At 39.7% G+C, this 15,953-nt stretch overlaps 2 pseudogenes; both read right to left on the bottom strand.

Annotated features, from left to right (window-relative positions):
- Positions 1–587: 587 nt before the first annotated feature.
- LOC110154177 (aminopeptidase NAALADL1-like) lies at positions 588–5,386 on the bottom strand (annotated as a pseudogene).
- A 1,930-nt stretch (positions 5,387–7,316) lies between these two features.
- On the bottom strand, positions 7,317–15,499 carry LOC129411224 (aminopeptidase NAALADL1-like; annotated as a pseudogene).
- Between the last annotated feature and the right edge of the window lie 454 nt (positions 15,500–15,953).

Genomic DNA, 15,953 nt, shown 5'->3' with positions numbered 1-15,953 from the left:
TTAACTTCTTTCGACTTCAGATGAAATCGAAAGTGCGTTATTGCGGAAATACCCTACATTTTGTGATAGTANATCAAATGAAAAGTCTTACAGGTATATGTCCTTGTAGCTGACAGTAAATGACGTATTGTGTCATTCGATAATATTTAAAGGTCCTCTATTATACAAAACTGACTCCTGTGAGCTTTTTGGCAATGTTAGACTGTTGTTCCCTAATCAAAAAGAGTTGTGATCTGTTTCATTCACACATTTTTGAGTATTGCTGCATTATTTAGCGAGTTTAAAATGTCCTGTACCACCTTTTACCTTTAGTTTAGTAGAGACTGGAAATTCCAGGGCTGCAAATGATTTGAGTGATTCTAGTGAAGGAGTGGAGTTTAAAAATACAGTGGAGTGCACTTCCTGTATGACCACATGACATTACAAACACTGTTTCCTGACTGAGAGAAGAACTCATAAATATACAGGGTTTGTGTGTTTAAACATGTGTGAATGAAACAAAACAAATCTCTGATATGTTTTTCATGAGAAAACATTATAACATAGATCAGAAAACAGTGTAATATAGGCCAATTTAAAAAGTCTTCTTACCTGTAAGCATGTTTATCTGGGAAAGCCAGTGGGTCCAAGAATGCTCGGTCCAACAGCATGAGTTGGTCATTTATCATCCTGACTTTGAGAGGTCTTGAAAAGAACAATTCCTTATTATTATTTATAAATACGGGTGTAATTATAGCCAGTATGGATATGTGCAGACTTACGATTCATTCTTCAGATCTGAGGTTTTAATGACTTCGTCCATATGAGAAGCCGCCCTGCGAAAACTGTCCACTGCATGTTTAATTGGATCTGAAAATTTTAAAAAAGAACAAATAATTTTTAATCTACTGTAAGAGAGTGACTCTGAAAATAGCAGAACATGGACCCTTTAAGGTCCATGTTCTGCTATTTTCTGAACTATGTTATATTGTTGTTCCCTCATCAGAAACATACCTGGAGTATTGTTTTGTTTCATTCACACATGTTTAACAAAAAAATCCAGCATATTTGTGTCTGAGTTCTTATCTCAAATTGAAAACAATCTGTTCCACCTTGTGATGTCATGTGCTCCACTAGGTTTTTAAACTCTATACACTTTCAGAAGAATCATTTGGATTATTTCAGCCAATGAATTGCTAATGTTGAATGAACAAAAGGTAAAATGTTGCTGTTAATTTGAAAACTAACAAGGTGGAACACAGCATTTTGAGCTTTAGAGATGCAGATAGACTAATAATGCATAATTACTCAAACATATGTGAACGAAAAAAACACAACTCCAGGTATGTTTTTAGAAGAAGTAATAACATTACAACATGTCTTAAAGCTCACAAGAATCAGTTTTGTGTAATATAGGAGCTTTAATGAGTTATTCCTGCTGTATCAAAATGTATTTAAATGAAAGTACCCATAGATATGTTTTTGGCTTTCAGTTGTTCCTCATATTGTGCCACTGCCTCCTTCAGATAATCGTCCAATGTTTCAGCATAGTCCCCACAGTTAAAAGGCAGCACCAGGCTGTCAGCCAGTCGGAGCAGGACGTTCCCCGCTGTCCTGGCAACAGCCTGATGACTTGTGAAACCTCAAAAGAAAACAAAATGGCAATTCAATAGTAATTTAGACTATTAGGTTAGTTTTAGTTAATAGTTCAATATTTGTAAGATCATAATTTCATTTCGCTCTTTGACATTCTAATGAGATGGTGAGTTTGGTCAAGGTTGAAGTACCCCAGAAGTACTTGGTGAATAATAGAAATTAAACATGTAAAAATATGCAGCAATACTAACCAGGATCAATGTATTTTGAAGCATAGTCAAATGTGTCATAAGCTGTGTGGTATGCTGGGTAAATCCTTGCTCTTGTTTTTACTCTGTCCAGAATAAAACACACAAAAACATTTCACATTGGAACATTTCCCAAATACAAAACAGTAATGTGTCAAATTACCCGATCATAAGTGTATGACATGTCCAAAGAGGTGATTCCCAGGTAATGGACAAAAGGAAGCGTAGTCACTCCCTGCTCCTGTCAGGTATCCAATGCTGTCACAGTGAAGAACATTATATACAGTGTATTTTGTTTGAACAGCAGAAAGTTGCAGAGATTGTAAAAAAAAATTAGAAAATAAGAGCAGTCAATGAGAGTATCACATACCGGGGGATGACACCATGAGTCGGACTGGTTTTGTTTGAATATTTGATCCAGTTCTCATACACAGTTGTAGATTGTAGTCCAGGTGCATTGACCTGGGAACATCAGTTAATTATGTAAAAACACATTAATAATAAATAAATATTAGTATTAGTATATAGTGTTTTTGTAGGTTTACCTGTTTAGCAGCAGTGAAGACAACATTCTGAATAGATGGCATTGTAGATGCTCTAAGGGTCGCGTTAGCTAAAATATTAAAATGAAAATTGAATGTAAAATGGTTAGCCTGTGGTTAGTTTAAGGGGGTGTTAGAATGTAATGGTAACCCTGAAATTCTTACCAAAAACAGCTATATCCACATTGATGTAAGCAACAGTGCGCTCACTGAGCTTGGCGAAGTATTGCTAGGGTAAACAATGTCAGAAATAAATGTAAAAGAAACCTTTTTATGTGTATGGGTGTACAATGTAATGTTACCTCAGTATATTCTGTGGAGCCAATAAGGCCAAACTCCTCTGCTCCCCAGCTTACCAAATATAATGGACCTACGGGGTCTCCATTTGCCTGCACAAATGTAGCACAGTGTGCATGATTTTACAGGTGTTTTACAGTTGTGTGTGGGTGGTGGAGGTCAGTGCTCACCCTGCTTCACCAGCCTGCCCAGCACTCGAGTGATCTCCAGCATCACAGAAGTCCCACTGCTGGGGTCTATGGCACCATGGACCCAACTGTCCCTGTGGTTCCCATACATGACATACCGGTCTGGCAACATAATATATGCTTATGTGACACAAATGTAATACAAACCTCTTTATAAAAAACATTACGTTATTATTGGTCTCACCAGGCTCCACACTTCCTCTGATGACTCCCATTACATTTGAGGAGTTCTTCACTGTGTTATAGTTGCCAATGTCCAGTTTCACCTCACTGAAAAAGAGACCTGTGTCATCATATGCCTCCTCTCACACAAAAGAATTAAACTGCATAATAGTTTTAAATATATTTATGGTTTGAGGGTGATATTTAACTGTAGCTTAATGCAAATTATTAACCCTATTTAACTATCAAGGTTATTCTCTTAGGTCTCACTTTATGAGTTGAATCCATAAAACAAGTATCAGTGGAGATTTCTACCTGTCTTTAAAGGTGGATGTAGTTTTAAACCCAGGACCACCAAAGTTGTATTGGCATTTAAATGATCCTTGCCAGTCAACTGGAGCCACCTCCCCATCCAGAGCGCTGTAGGAACACCAGATGTTTAGAGCTCTTGATATTCCACAGCTTTCAGGACATGACATATCAAACATATCACAGACCAGATCAGTAAGGAGGCGTCCTCAAATCCTATTGGTTGTACTGGAATTGGGGAAAGGCCTGGGATGTCTTTGGCAGGAATTCTGTATGTGTGATCTTTGAAGACAAAAAGTCTTCAGTATTATAATATTTTCACATAACTTTACAGTGAATGCATCATTTTGGATAATACCTTTAGCAGCCAGGTATGGTGTGAGCATATCTCCAAACACAGTTTTAAATGAACCCCTCTCTACCCCAGTAGGGGGCAGGTACCACGAGTGAGGGTATGTCTCATTCTGGTCAGACATAAGACCATCGTTGATGTCATAAGGGTCAGTGTAAACTAATACACCCACAACACCATAGGGTTCTCCATTAATGGCCTGCATAAAAAACACTAAGTGTTTGTTTTTTCAGCCATATTTCAACAGACAGTAAATAAAAAATATTGGTATTTGAGTTGTACACTGTACCTTAGCAGCTCTACCTGTTCCTCCATATCTAGTGATGGCAATAGTGCCTCTCAGGTCCACAGTCTGGTTCAGGAGCATGTAATCACTTGGCCTTCCATAGTTGGCATAGACCAGTTTTCCCTGAGACCAAATAAAATATCCATTGTATAAGGGGATTATATGATGGGACACAATCTCATGATCTGAGTCATTATCTAAGTAAACAGTGTTGGAGATTCAACTCAATATGACATGGTAGATCTTTATCAGACCTGTTAATGTTTGCCAGATGCATTTAATCAAAGGCAACATTAAAATACTAAAGTAGGATTTTTAGGACTAAGTACTTTTATTTACCTTGACGTTGCCTGGAGGTGAGTACGCAGCGTAGGGGGGCACTACATTGGGGTCATCTTGGTCTGAAGTATAACTTATTTCCTTTTCTCTCAGAGTGTGCAGCACTGCATTTGACGCATTCACTTGAATACAAGAAGGGTCCAATTACACTATTTTTTTTACCTGTGTTATAATGTTATTTTCCTCTTCACAAACATACCTGGAGTTGTATTTTATTTCAGTCACACATGTTTAACACACAAATCCTGCATATTTAGGCTAAATTCTTCTTTTAAATGGAAACATTGTCCCACCTTGTAATGTCATGTGTTACTATAGGAGGTGCTCCACTGTGTAAACTCCATACACATTCACTAGAATAATTTGGATGATTTCAACACTGTAATTGGCAGTCTCTACTAAACTAAAGTTAAAAGGCAGCTATAAATGAAAAAACTCAACTCCAAGTATTTTTTAATGAGATAACAATAGTCCAACATATCTAAAAGGCTCACACGAGTCACACGAGTGCCCTACTGACCTAAAGTGACTTTGTTTGGTTTCTTTGGGTCAGGGAAGGACAGGTACACACTGTACTCCTCTCTCCAGGCTTCATCCAGGCCTGTCTCTGGGTCCTGCCATCTCTTCAGCATTAACTGCACTGTCTGCTCGTCTCCCTCTGTAGTGGCCATGTGAGGCACTTTGGTCAGCTCCCTGATGGACAAGGGGGAAATTATATTTGAAATACAAAGTTGGAATGGAATCAAACAATGTCAATCATCAACATCAGTTAAAAAAAAAAAGTCCTTCAACAATCCTACAATCATCTTTTCAACAAAGAAAAAAACACACACATGTTTATGGTAAGTATTATAGTCTACAAGCAGGCTTTGAGTGTACTTGGTTTACCATAAATTCTGCTCAATTTCTTTACTGTCCACCTCAGACAGGAAGGTAGTGATGAAGTTCTCATCCACATCTCTGACCACGTCATTAGCCCAGGACGGTGCAGGGCTCCCGGGTTTGGTGATCCCATAGTGTCCGATGAGGATGCCTATGGTCAGGACACAAGCACAGCACCCGAACCCTATTAACAGTGTCTTGAGCATTTTCAGGTCTGAGGTCAAATGTTGCCACAAACTTAGTGTCAGCAGGAAAGGTGGATGCACTGACTCCCACGAGACAGTATTGTAAAGTTTACTTATTAATTGTTGCAGTTGAAATGGACTTTTACCTCGAGGGATGTGTGCGGGTGGTGCCACTTTATTCCTATGAGAGTTTACTCATATTTATACATTTAAAGATGCTCTGTAACTTCTGGTGGGTTGTGTGCCACTGAGGTCGACACCCTAGAGATCTAACCTTAAACTGGTGGAGCCCCCTGTTTTTCTCCATGAAGATAGAAACATCTAATGCCAAACTGTGGAACTGTTTTGTCATTAACATCTTAGTGGAGTGAACTTGGCAGCAGACCCTCCATATGAAAAGTTACATAGCGCATCTTTAATTTATTTTGTTGTAACATATAAACTCTTGTATTACTGAATATTGACTCCATAGACTATAGAATGATGAAACATATGTCTTTAAAGCAAAGCGTAAAACTATGTGTAATCTGTAAAGTGTAATCTGAAAGCAAACTATGAATTTTCTCTTACCAGCTTATGAGATTCTCACTTTATCAGAAAAAGTTCTTGAAGCTGAAGATGATTTATTTTAACCTTTAGGTTTAGGTTATTTGGGACTATTTAAAGGTGCACTGTGTAACTTTTCTGATAGGGTCTGCCATCTGCTTGTCTCATGGTGATGTTATTGTTTTGTCTAGGATGTTCCTCAGCCTGGCATTAAACTAATCTATCTTGTGTTTATTCTATTACAAGAGAATTATTTCTCAAAACTACAACAAAAACTCGCATTATTACTGTGAGTGGCCCCACATCCCCACAGATGACTCATAACTTGGCCTGGTGATGTGGCCTCGTTTGTTGCCATGGAAAGGTTAAATTACAGGAAACATCTATATGGAGTCAAGCACGTGGCAGACTCTCAGTCAGAAAAGTTACACAGTGCACCTTTAAGAGCGATGTGTTACAAAACTCTAATATATTTTGCTGGCAAGTAAGTCATAAAATCATTCTAGTGCATGGATCTATTATAAAATCTAGTCTGTAAAATGTAGTGATAATGCTGCACTTTTGTACAAGTTACTTATGTATACTTATGACCATAATGTTAGTTTTGCTCAGGAGTAGTTCATTAATGCTAGTTGTTGTCAGCCTTTACATTTTCATCTTTCTTACCTTGGTAGTTGTGGATAAATTCTTCATGGACAGAATATGTCCTTTGTGGAGTTTGTTGGATGAAGATTTGGTGATGGTGCAGATTTATGAACCTGGTGGAAAATATGCAAGACATTTCCACAGATATTTTGCCACAGAAAAGCATTGATGTACATGACATTTACATCCCGGCACTTCCAGCTGTTGTGAAAAAAGGTCTATTGGCTGTTTCCCTGGACTACCATGAGACTTCTCAAATCCGTCTTACCTATCCATTATGATCTGAGTATCCACCCTAACCTGACCGCTTTAGATTTTACTGGGGTGGTCCGTATCCAGTTAGATGTTTGTGAAAATACTAATACAGTAGTGCTGTAGTGTTACATGCCAAGCAAATGCAGATGTCCAGTGGGTTTCTAATAGGCCCCGATGGTGTTAAGCCTCTAGATGTTTTAGAGTATCCTCACTTCCAACAGCTAGCCCTCATTTCAGACTCAGTTTTGACCAAAGGTAGAAATTATGAAGTTCATTTAGACACAATAGCTTGCACATCCCAATATAATATAATATATTATTAACAAAGAGCAAAAAATAAAATGGTTATGAAATAAAATTAATTCCAAATAACTAGCAAAAATTACAAGAAACTTCTAATGTTTTTCCCAATCAGACTTTACATGGACTTTTCTCTGAGTTTGTTTCATGAAGGGACGATGACACATTTTATTGTTTATTTTATTATTATAGATTAAGTCAGAATATCATGTCATAAATCCTGGAGTGCTCAAGTTCTCCTCCCTCTCTGGACTAAATGGTGTTAGTTAATGTGTGTGCAGCGCCCTCTATTGCCTGGGTCAGGACAGACAGGTGGTAGTGTACATGGTCCCAGTCACTCTTCTGTCCTGATGACGCAGCTTTATCGAAGGCATCAGCCAAACCGGGGAAGGTAGGTTTCCCAGCGCTGCTCGAGGCCCAGATCACATGCCTGAAAAAGAAATGAAAAGACCTCAGTACAGTACAATACAGTCTTACTTCACATCATAAATACATCAAAAGTAGGTTTTACAGTCTCAAAGATTTCTGTAAAAAAGCAAAGACTTAAAGAAAGAGAATGACAAAACACTTCCGTTGGATGCACATTCTTGAGTAGAGATACTTCCTGCATTTTCAGAAGATAGATATAGATAGCAGCAAAAGTAAGTATTGTAATTGTAACCATCTGTGACTGTCACACAGTTTTGCACCCACACTACTGATTTATGACATTAGTTGACAAATGTCAGGTTACAAATTTTAAAAAATATGTCAAATGAAAAGCCTTAAAGAGGTATGTCCCTATAACGTAGTGGGTCTTTCCATCCCACGTTTATGTGGGGCCGGGTTGCGGGGGCAGCAGTCTAAGCAGGGATTCCTAGACTTTCTTCACCCCGGACACTTCCTCCAGCTCCTCCAAGGGGACCCTGAGACGTTCACAGGCCAGCAGAGAGACATAGTCCCTCCAGCCTGTCCTGGGTCCTTCCCGGGGCCTCCCGGGACATGCCCGGAACACCTCTCGAGGAGGCCCAGCTTCAGACTCCGGGATCCAGGGTCCAAGCCACATCAGCTGGCTCCTCTCGACGTGGAGCTCCTCCTGTGTCGTCGAGCTCCTCATCCTATCTCTAAGGGAGTGCCCAGCCACCCTGCAGAGAAAACTCCTTTCGGCCACTTGTATCCACAGTCTCATCCTTTCGGTCATTACCGAAAGCTCATGACCAAAGGTGAGGGTAGGAACATAGATTGACCAGTAAATCGAGAACTTTGCCTTTCGGCTCAGCTCTCTCTTCACCACAATGGTCTGATACAGCGACCACATCACTGCAACAACTGCACCGATCCGCCTGTCAATCTCACGCTCCGTCCTCCCCTCACTTGTGAACAAGACCCCGAGATACTTGAACTCCTCCACGTGAGGCAGGGCCTCGCCACCCACCCAGAGAGGGCAAGCCACCTTTTTTTGGTTGAGAACCATGGCCTCAGATTTGGAGGAGCTGATCTTCATCCCAGCCATTTCACACTCGGCGGCAAACCTAGAAATTATCCATAAATAAAATGAACAGAACTGGTGACAAAGAGCAGCCCTGGTGGAGTCCCACATGCACCGGGAACAGCCTGACTTACTGCTGGCAATGAAAGCACAGCTCCTGCTTCGGTTTTACAGGGACCAGACAGCCCTTAGCAAAGGGCCCCGGACCCCATACTCCCGGAGCACCCCCATAGGACACCACGAGGAACCCGGCTGAATGCTCATTCTCCAGATTCACAAGCACATGTGGACTGGTTGGGTAAACTCTCACGAACCCTCGAGCATCCGCCGGAGGGTGTAGAGCTGATCCAGTGTTCCACGGCTGGGACAAAAAATACACTGTTCTGCACTGCAGGTTCGACTATCGGTCGGATTCTCCTCTCCAGTACTCTGGAATAGACTTTACCGGAGAGGCTGAGGAGTGTGATTCCCCTGTAGTTAGAACACATCCTCTGGCCCTCCTTCTTAAACAGAGAGGTACTGGTACAGAGGTACTGTCCCCGATGCCGCGCGATGTTGCAAAGAGACTTAAGATACTCAGGACGACAATAGTCCTCCTCCATGGCCTCTCCGAACTCCCCCCAGCCCAGAGTTTTTGCCTCTGCAACTGCACGGGCTGCAGCATGCTTGGCCTGCTGGTACCCGTCAGCTGCCTCAAGAATCCCAAGAGCCAACAAGGCTCAATAGAACTCCTTCTTCAACCTGACGGCATCCCTTACTTCTGGCGTCCACACACCAGGTTTGGGGATTGCCAACACGACAGGCAGCACAGACCTTACGACCACAGCTACGAGAAGCCGCATCAACAATAGAGGCCGAGAACATAGCCCACTCGGACTCCATGTCCCCTGCCTTCACCGGAATTTGGGAGAAGGGCTTTAACTGCCGGAGTTAAACATCTCCTCTCCAGGTGTGACTGTCATTGTCTACAGGGGCACCGAAGTCGCCCAGTAGAACAACGGAGTTCCCGGTCGGTGCACTGTCTAGTACCCCTACCTGGGACTCCAAGAAGGCCAGGTATTCTGCCCTGCTGTTTGGCCCGTAGGCCGACACAAAAGTGAGAGACTTGTGAGAGACTTGTCTCCGACCTGAAGGCGCAGGGACGCGACCCTCTCGTTCACTGGAGTGAAATCCAACACATGGTGGCCAAGCTGTGGAGCAGGCCCACACCAGCTCGCTGCTGCTCCCCCATAATTCATTCCATAATATATTTAAAGGTCCTATATTATACCAAACTGACTCCTGTGAGCTTTCAGCAATGTTAGAATGTTATTCCCTAATCAAAAACATACCTGGAGTTGTGATCTGTTTCATTCACACATTTTTTGAGTATTGCTGCATTAGTCAGTCTACATCTTCAAAGTTTAAAATGTTCTCTTTCACTTTGTGATGTAATGAAGCAGTTTAGTTTAGTAAGGATTGAAAATTTCAGGGCCGCAAATTATTCAAGTGATTCTAGTGAAGGTGTATGGAGTTTAAAAATACAGTGGAGTGCACTTCCTCTGTGACCACATGACATCACCAGGTGAAACAGTGTGTTTCCTGACTGAGAGAAGAACTTCTAAATATGCAGGTTTGTGTGTTAAACATGTGTGAATGAAACAAAACAAAACTCTGGTATGTTTTTCATGAGAAATCAACATTATAACATAGATCAGAAAACAGTGTAATATAGGCCAATTAAAAAGTCTTCTTACCTGTAAGCATGTTTATCTGGGAAAGCCAGTGGGTCCAAGAATGCTCGGTCCAACAGCATGAGTTGGTCATTTATCATCCTGACTTTGAGAGGTCTTGAAAAGAACAATTCCTTATTATTATTTATAAATACAGGTGTAATTATAGCCAGTATGGATATGTGCAGACTTACGATTCATTCTTCAGATCTGAGGTTTTAATGACTTCGTCCATATGAGAAGCCGCCCTGCGAAAACTGTCCACTGCATGTTTAATTGGATCTGATTAAAAAATATATATATAAATAAATAAATAACAACAACAACAACAAAAAGAACAAAAAAAGGGCCCATATTAAGCTATGCTATAATGTTGTTCCCTCATTAGAAACATAAAGTAATAACATTACAACAGTTCTTAAAGCTCACAAGAATCAGTTTTGTGTAATATAGGACCTTTAATAGGACCTTCATATTTTTAAAAGTAAACTCAAAACGTATCTTTTTAATTTAGCTTTTGATTGAAACTTTTATCTGTTTTAACTTAAATTATTATCATTATTATTATTATTACTATTATTATATTTATTTTAAATTAAATTATCATTACTTTTTTACTTTGTCTCCATCTGATTTTAGCTCTCCATTTTTATTTTATTTTATTTTTATAACCTTTAGGAGCTTTATATTTCTGTTTTATGTTTATGTTTAAATTGTTGTATATATGGATGAAACAGTGGGGTGGGGGGTTGCTGTTGTTTTTAATTATTGCATTGTAATTTTTCTGTTGCATGTGAAGCACTTTGTGCTACATTTCAAATGTATGAAAAGTGCTATACAAATAAAGTTTGATTGATTGATTGATTTAATGAGTTATTCCTGCTGTATCAAAATGTATTTAAATGAAAGTACCCATAGATATGTTTTTGGCTTTCAGTTGTTCCTCATATTGTGCCACTGCCTCCTTCAGATAATCGTCCAATGTTTCAGCATAGTCCCCACAGTTAAAAGGCAGCACCAGGCTGTCAGCCAGTCGAAGCAGGACGTTCCCCGCTGTCCTGGCAACAGCCTGATGACTTGTGAAACCTGAAAAGAAAACAAAATGGTAATTCACTAATAATTCAGACTATTAGGTTAGTTTTAATTAATAGTTCAATATTTGTAAGATCATAATTTCATTTCGCTCTTTGACATTCTAATGAGATGGTGCGTTTGGTCAAGGTTGAAGTACCCCAGAAGTACTTGGTGAATAATAGAAATTAAACATGTAAAAATATGCAGCAATACTAACCAGGATCAATGTATTTTGAAGCATAGTCAAATGTGTCATAAGCTGTGTGGTATGCTGGGTAAATTCTTGCTCTTGTTTTACTCTGTCCAGAATAAAACACAAAAAAAAACTACAACTTGGAAAAAAAAAGTTACACATTGGAAATTTCCTAAATAGAAAATAGTAATGTGTCAAATTACCCGATCATAAGTGTATGACATGTCCAAAGAGGTGATTCCCAGGTAATGGACAAAAGAAGCGTAGTCACTCCCTGCTCCTGTCAGGTATCCAATGCTGTCACAGTGAAGAACATTATATACAGTGTATTTTGTTTGAACAGCAGAAAGTTGCAGAGATTGTAAAAAAAAATTAGAAAATAAGAGCAGTCAATGAGAGTATCACATACCGGGGGATGACACCATGAGTCGGACTGGTTTTGTTTGAATATTTGATCCAGTTCTCATACACAGTTGTAGATTGTAGTCCAGGTGCATTGACCTGGGAACATCAGTTAATTATGTAAAAACACATTAATAATAAATAAATATTAGTATTAGTATATAGTGTTTTTGTAGGTTTACCTGTTTAGCAGCAGTGAAGACAACATTCTGAATAGATGGCATTGTAGATGCAGTTAGAGTGGCATTAGCTAAAATATTAAAATGAAAATTGAATGTAAAATGGTTAGCCTGTGGTTAGTTTAAGGGGGTGTTAGAATGTAACGTTAACCCTGAAATTCTTACCAAAAACAGCTATATCCACATTGATGTAAGCAACAGTGTGCGCTCACTGAGCTTGGCGAAGTATTGCTAGGGTAAACAATGTCAGAAATAAATGTAAAAGAAACCTTTTTATGTGTATGGGTGTACAATGTAATGTTACCTCAGTATATTCTGTGGAGCCAATAAGGCCAAACTCCTCTGCTCCCCAGCTTACCAAATATAATGGACCTACGGGGTCTCCATTTGCCTGCACAAATGTAGCACAGTGTGCATGATTTTACAGGTGTTTTACAGTTGTGTGTGGGTGGTGGAGGTCAGTGCTCACCCTGCTTCACCAGCCTGCCCAGCACTCGAGTGATCTCCAGCATCACAGAAGTCCCACTGCTGGGGTCTATGGCACCATGGACCAAACTGTCCCTGTGGTTCCCATACATGACATACCGGTCTGGCAACATAATATATGCTTATGTGACACAAATGTAATACAAACCTCTTTATAAAAAACATTACGTTATTATTGGTCTCACCAGGCTCCACACTTCCTCTGATGACTCCCATTACATTTGAGGAGTTCTTCACTGTGTTATAGTTGCCAATGTCCAGTTTCACCTCACTGAAAAAGAGACCTGTGTCATCATATGCCTCCTCTCATACAAAAGAATTAAACTGCATAATAGTTTTAAATATATTTATGGTTTTAGGGTGATATTTAACTGTAGCTTAATGCAAATTATTAACCCTATTTAACTATCAAGGTTATTCCCTTAGGTCTCACTTTATGAGTTGAATCCATAAAACAAGTATCAGTGGAGATTTCTACCTGTCTTTAAAGGTGGATGTAGTTTTAAACCCAGGACCACCAAAGTTGTATTGGCATTTAAATGATCCTTGCCAGTCAACTGGGGCTGCCTTCCCATCCAGAGCGCTGTAGGAACACCAAATGTTTAGAGCTCTTGATATTCCACAACTTTCAGGACATGACATATCAAACATATCACAGACCAGATCAGTAAGGAGGCGTCCTCAAATCCTATTGGTTGTACTGGAATTGGGGGAAGGCCTGGGATGTCCTCGACAGGAATTCTGTATGTGTGATCTTTGAAGACAAAAAAGTCTTCAGTATTATAATATTTTCACATAACTTTACAGTGAATGCATCATTTTGGACAATACCTTTAGCAGCCAGGTATGGTGTGAGCATATCTCCAAAAAGAGTGCTAAATGCACCCCTTTCCACCCCAGTAGGGGGCAGGTACCACGAGTGAGGGTATGTCTCATTCTGGTCAGACATAAGACCATCGTTGATGTCATAAGGGTCAGTGTAAACTAATACACCCACAACACCATAGGGCTCTCCATTAATGGCCTGCATAAAAATCACTACATAAGTGTTTGTTTTTTCAGCCATATTTCAACACATAGTAAATAGAAAATATTGGTATTTGAGTTGTACACACTGTACCTTAGCACCTCTACCTGCTCCTCCATATCTAGTGATGGCAATAGTGCCTCTCAGGTCCACAGTCTGGTTCAGGAGCATGTAATCACTTGGCCTTCCATAGTTGGCATAGACCAGTTTTCCCTGAGACCAAATAAAATATCCATTGATCATGACACAAACTCATTATCTGGGTCATTATCTGATCAAACAGTGTTGGAGATTCAACTCAATATGACATGGCAAATCTTTATCAGACCTGTTAATGTTTGCCAGATGCATTTTAATCAAAGGCAACATTAAAATACTAAAGTAGGATTTTTAGGACTAGTAAGTACTTTTATTTACCTTGACGTTGCCTGGAGGTGAGTGAGTACGCAGCGTAGGGGGCACTACATTGGGGTCATCTTGGTCTGAAGTATAACTTATTTCCTTTTCTCTCAGAGTGTGCAGCACTGCATTTGACGCATTCCACTTGAATACAAGAAGGGTCCAATTACACTATTTTTTTTACCTGTGTTATAATGTTATTTTCCTCTTCACAAACATACCTGGAGTTGTATTTTATTTCAGTCACACATGTTTAACACACAAATCCTGCATATTTAGGCTAAGTTCTTCTTTTAAATGGAAACATTGTCCCACCTTGTAATGTCATGTGTTACTATAGGAGGTGCTCCACTGTGTAAACTCCATACACATTCACTAGAATAATTTGGATGATTTCAACACTGTAATTGCCCATCTCTACTAAACTAAAGTTAAAAGATAGCTGTTAACTTGAAAACTACTGCAAGGTGGAACAGAGCATTTTGAGATGTGGACATGTAGACAGATTAATAAACCAGGATTAATCAAGCATGTGTGAATGTAAAAAACTCCAGATATTTTTTGATGAGCTCACATGAGTCAATTTTTCGTAATGTATGACGTTTAAGCGAGATGCCTTTACGTCTCACACAGGCTCATATCAGAGTTGTCAAAGTTGAGTTTATCAAAGACCCCACTGACCTACAGTGACTTTATTTGGTTTCTTTGGGTCAGGGAAGGACAGGTACACACTGTACTCCTCTCTCCAGGCTTCATCCAGGCCTGTCTCTGGGTCCTGCCATCTCTTCAGCATTAACTGCACTGTCTGCTCGTCTCCCTCTGTAGTGGCCAGGTGAGGCACTTTGGTCAGCTCCCTGATGGACAAGCGGGAAATTATAGTTGAAATGCAATGTTCACTTTTTCTTTCATAACACTTTTTTTTCTTTTTATAAAAAAAAATAAAATAACAAATCAGGGCTGTACTATTAATCAAATTTATATTGAGATAATATTTTCCAGTCTTTTTAATCTAGTTCTAATCTTTCAAGAGGTTTACAGCCAGTCTTGTCAGTAAAAGCATGTGGGTGGATATAGTCAAAATGAAATTGGAATTGGAATGGAATTGAACAATGTCCCCTATCAAAATCAGTAAAAAATAAGTAAATAAATAGTCAAATCTCCCATCCTTTCAACAAAGACAAAAAAAGACAGACATGTTTATGGTAAATATTATAGTCTACAAGCAGACTTTGAGTATACTTGGTTTACCGTAAATTCTGCTCAATTTCTTTACTGTCCACCTCAGACAGGAAGGTAGTGATGAAGTTCTCATCCACATCTCTGACCACGTCATTAGCCCAGGACGGTGCAGGGCTCCCGGGTTTGGTGATCCCATAGTGTCCGATGAGGATGCCTATGGTCAGGACACAAGCACAGCACCCGAACCCTATTAACAGTGTCTTGAGCATTTTCAGGTCTGAGGTCAAATGTTGCCACAAACTTAGTGTCAGCAGGAAAGGTGGATGCACTGACTCCAGTGAGGCACCATTGTAAAGTTTACTTATTAATTGTTGCAGTTGAAATGGACTTTTACCTTGAGGGATGTGTGCGGGTGGTGCCACTTTATTCCCATGAGAGTTTTACACAAATGTATACATTTAAAGATGCTCTATGTAACTTCTGGTGGGTTGTGTGCCACCTGCTTGTTATTGCTTTGCCTGGAATTTTCCACAGCAGGACAGTGGGTGTCTCTCCTGCCTATTGCTAAATTAAAAAATTGAAAAACATGTATCCTCGCTGTAACTGAGGTTTATCAGGAAAAAAGTCCTTGAAGTTGAAGATGATTCATTTTAACCTTTAGGTTTAGGGTTAGTTGGAACAATTTAAAGGTGCACTGTGTAACTTTTCTGATAGGGTCTGCCA

The sequence above is a fragment of the Boleophthalmus pectinirostris genome, unplaced genomic scaffold, assembly GCF_026225935.1.
Source record: "Boleophthalmus pectinirostris isolate CB_2022bp ecotype Guang Dong unplaced genomic scaffold, ASM2622593v1 HiC_scaffold_4, whole genome shotgun sequence".
In the NCBI taxonomy this organism is placed as follows: domain Eukaryota; kingdom Metazoa; phylum Chordata; class Actinopteri; order Gobiiformes; family Gobiidae; genus Boleophthalmus; species Boleophthalmus pectinirostris.
Note: the sequence above shows the minus strand (reverse complement) of the source record. Positions and strands in the feature narration are given on the sequence as shown.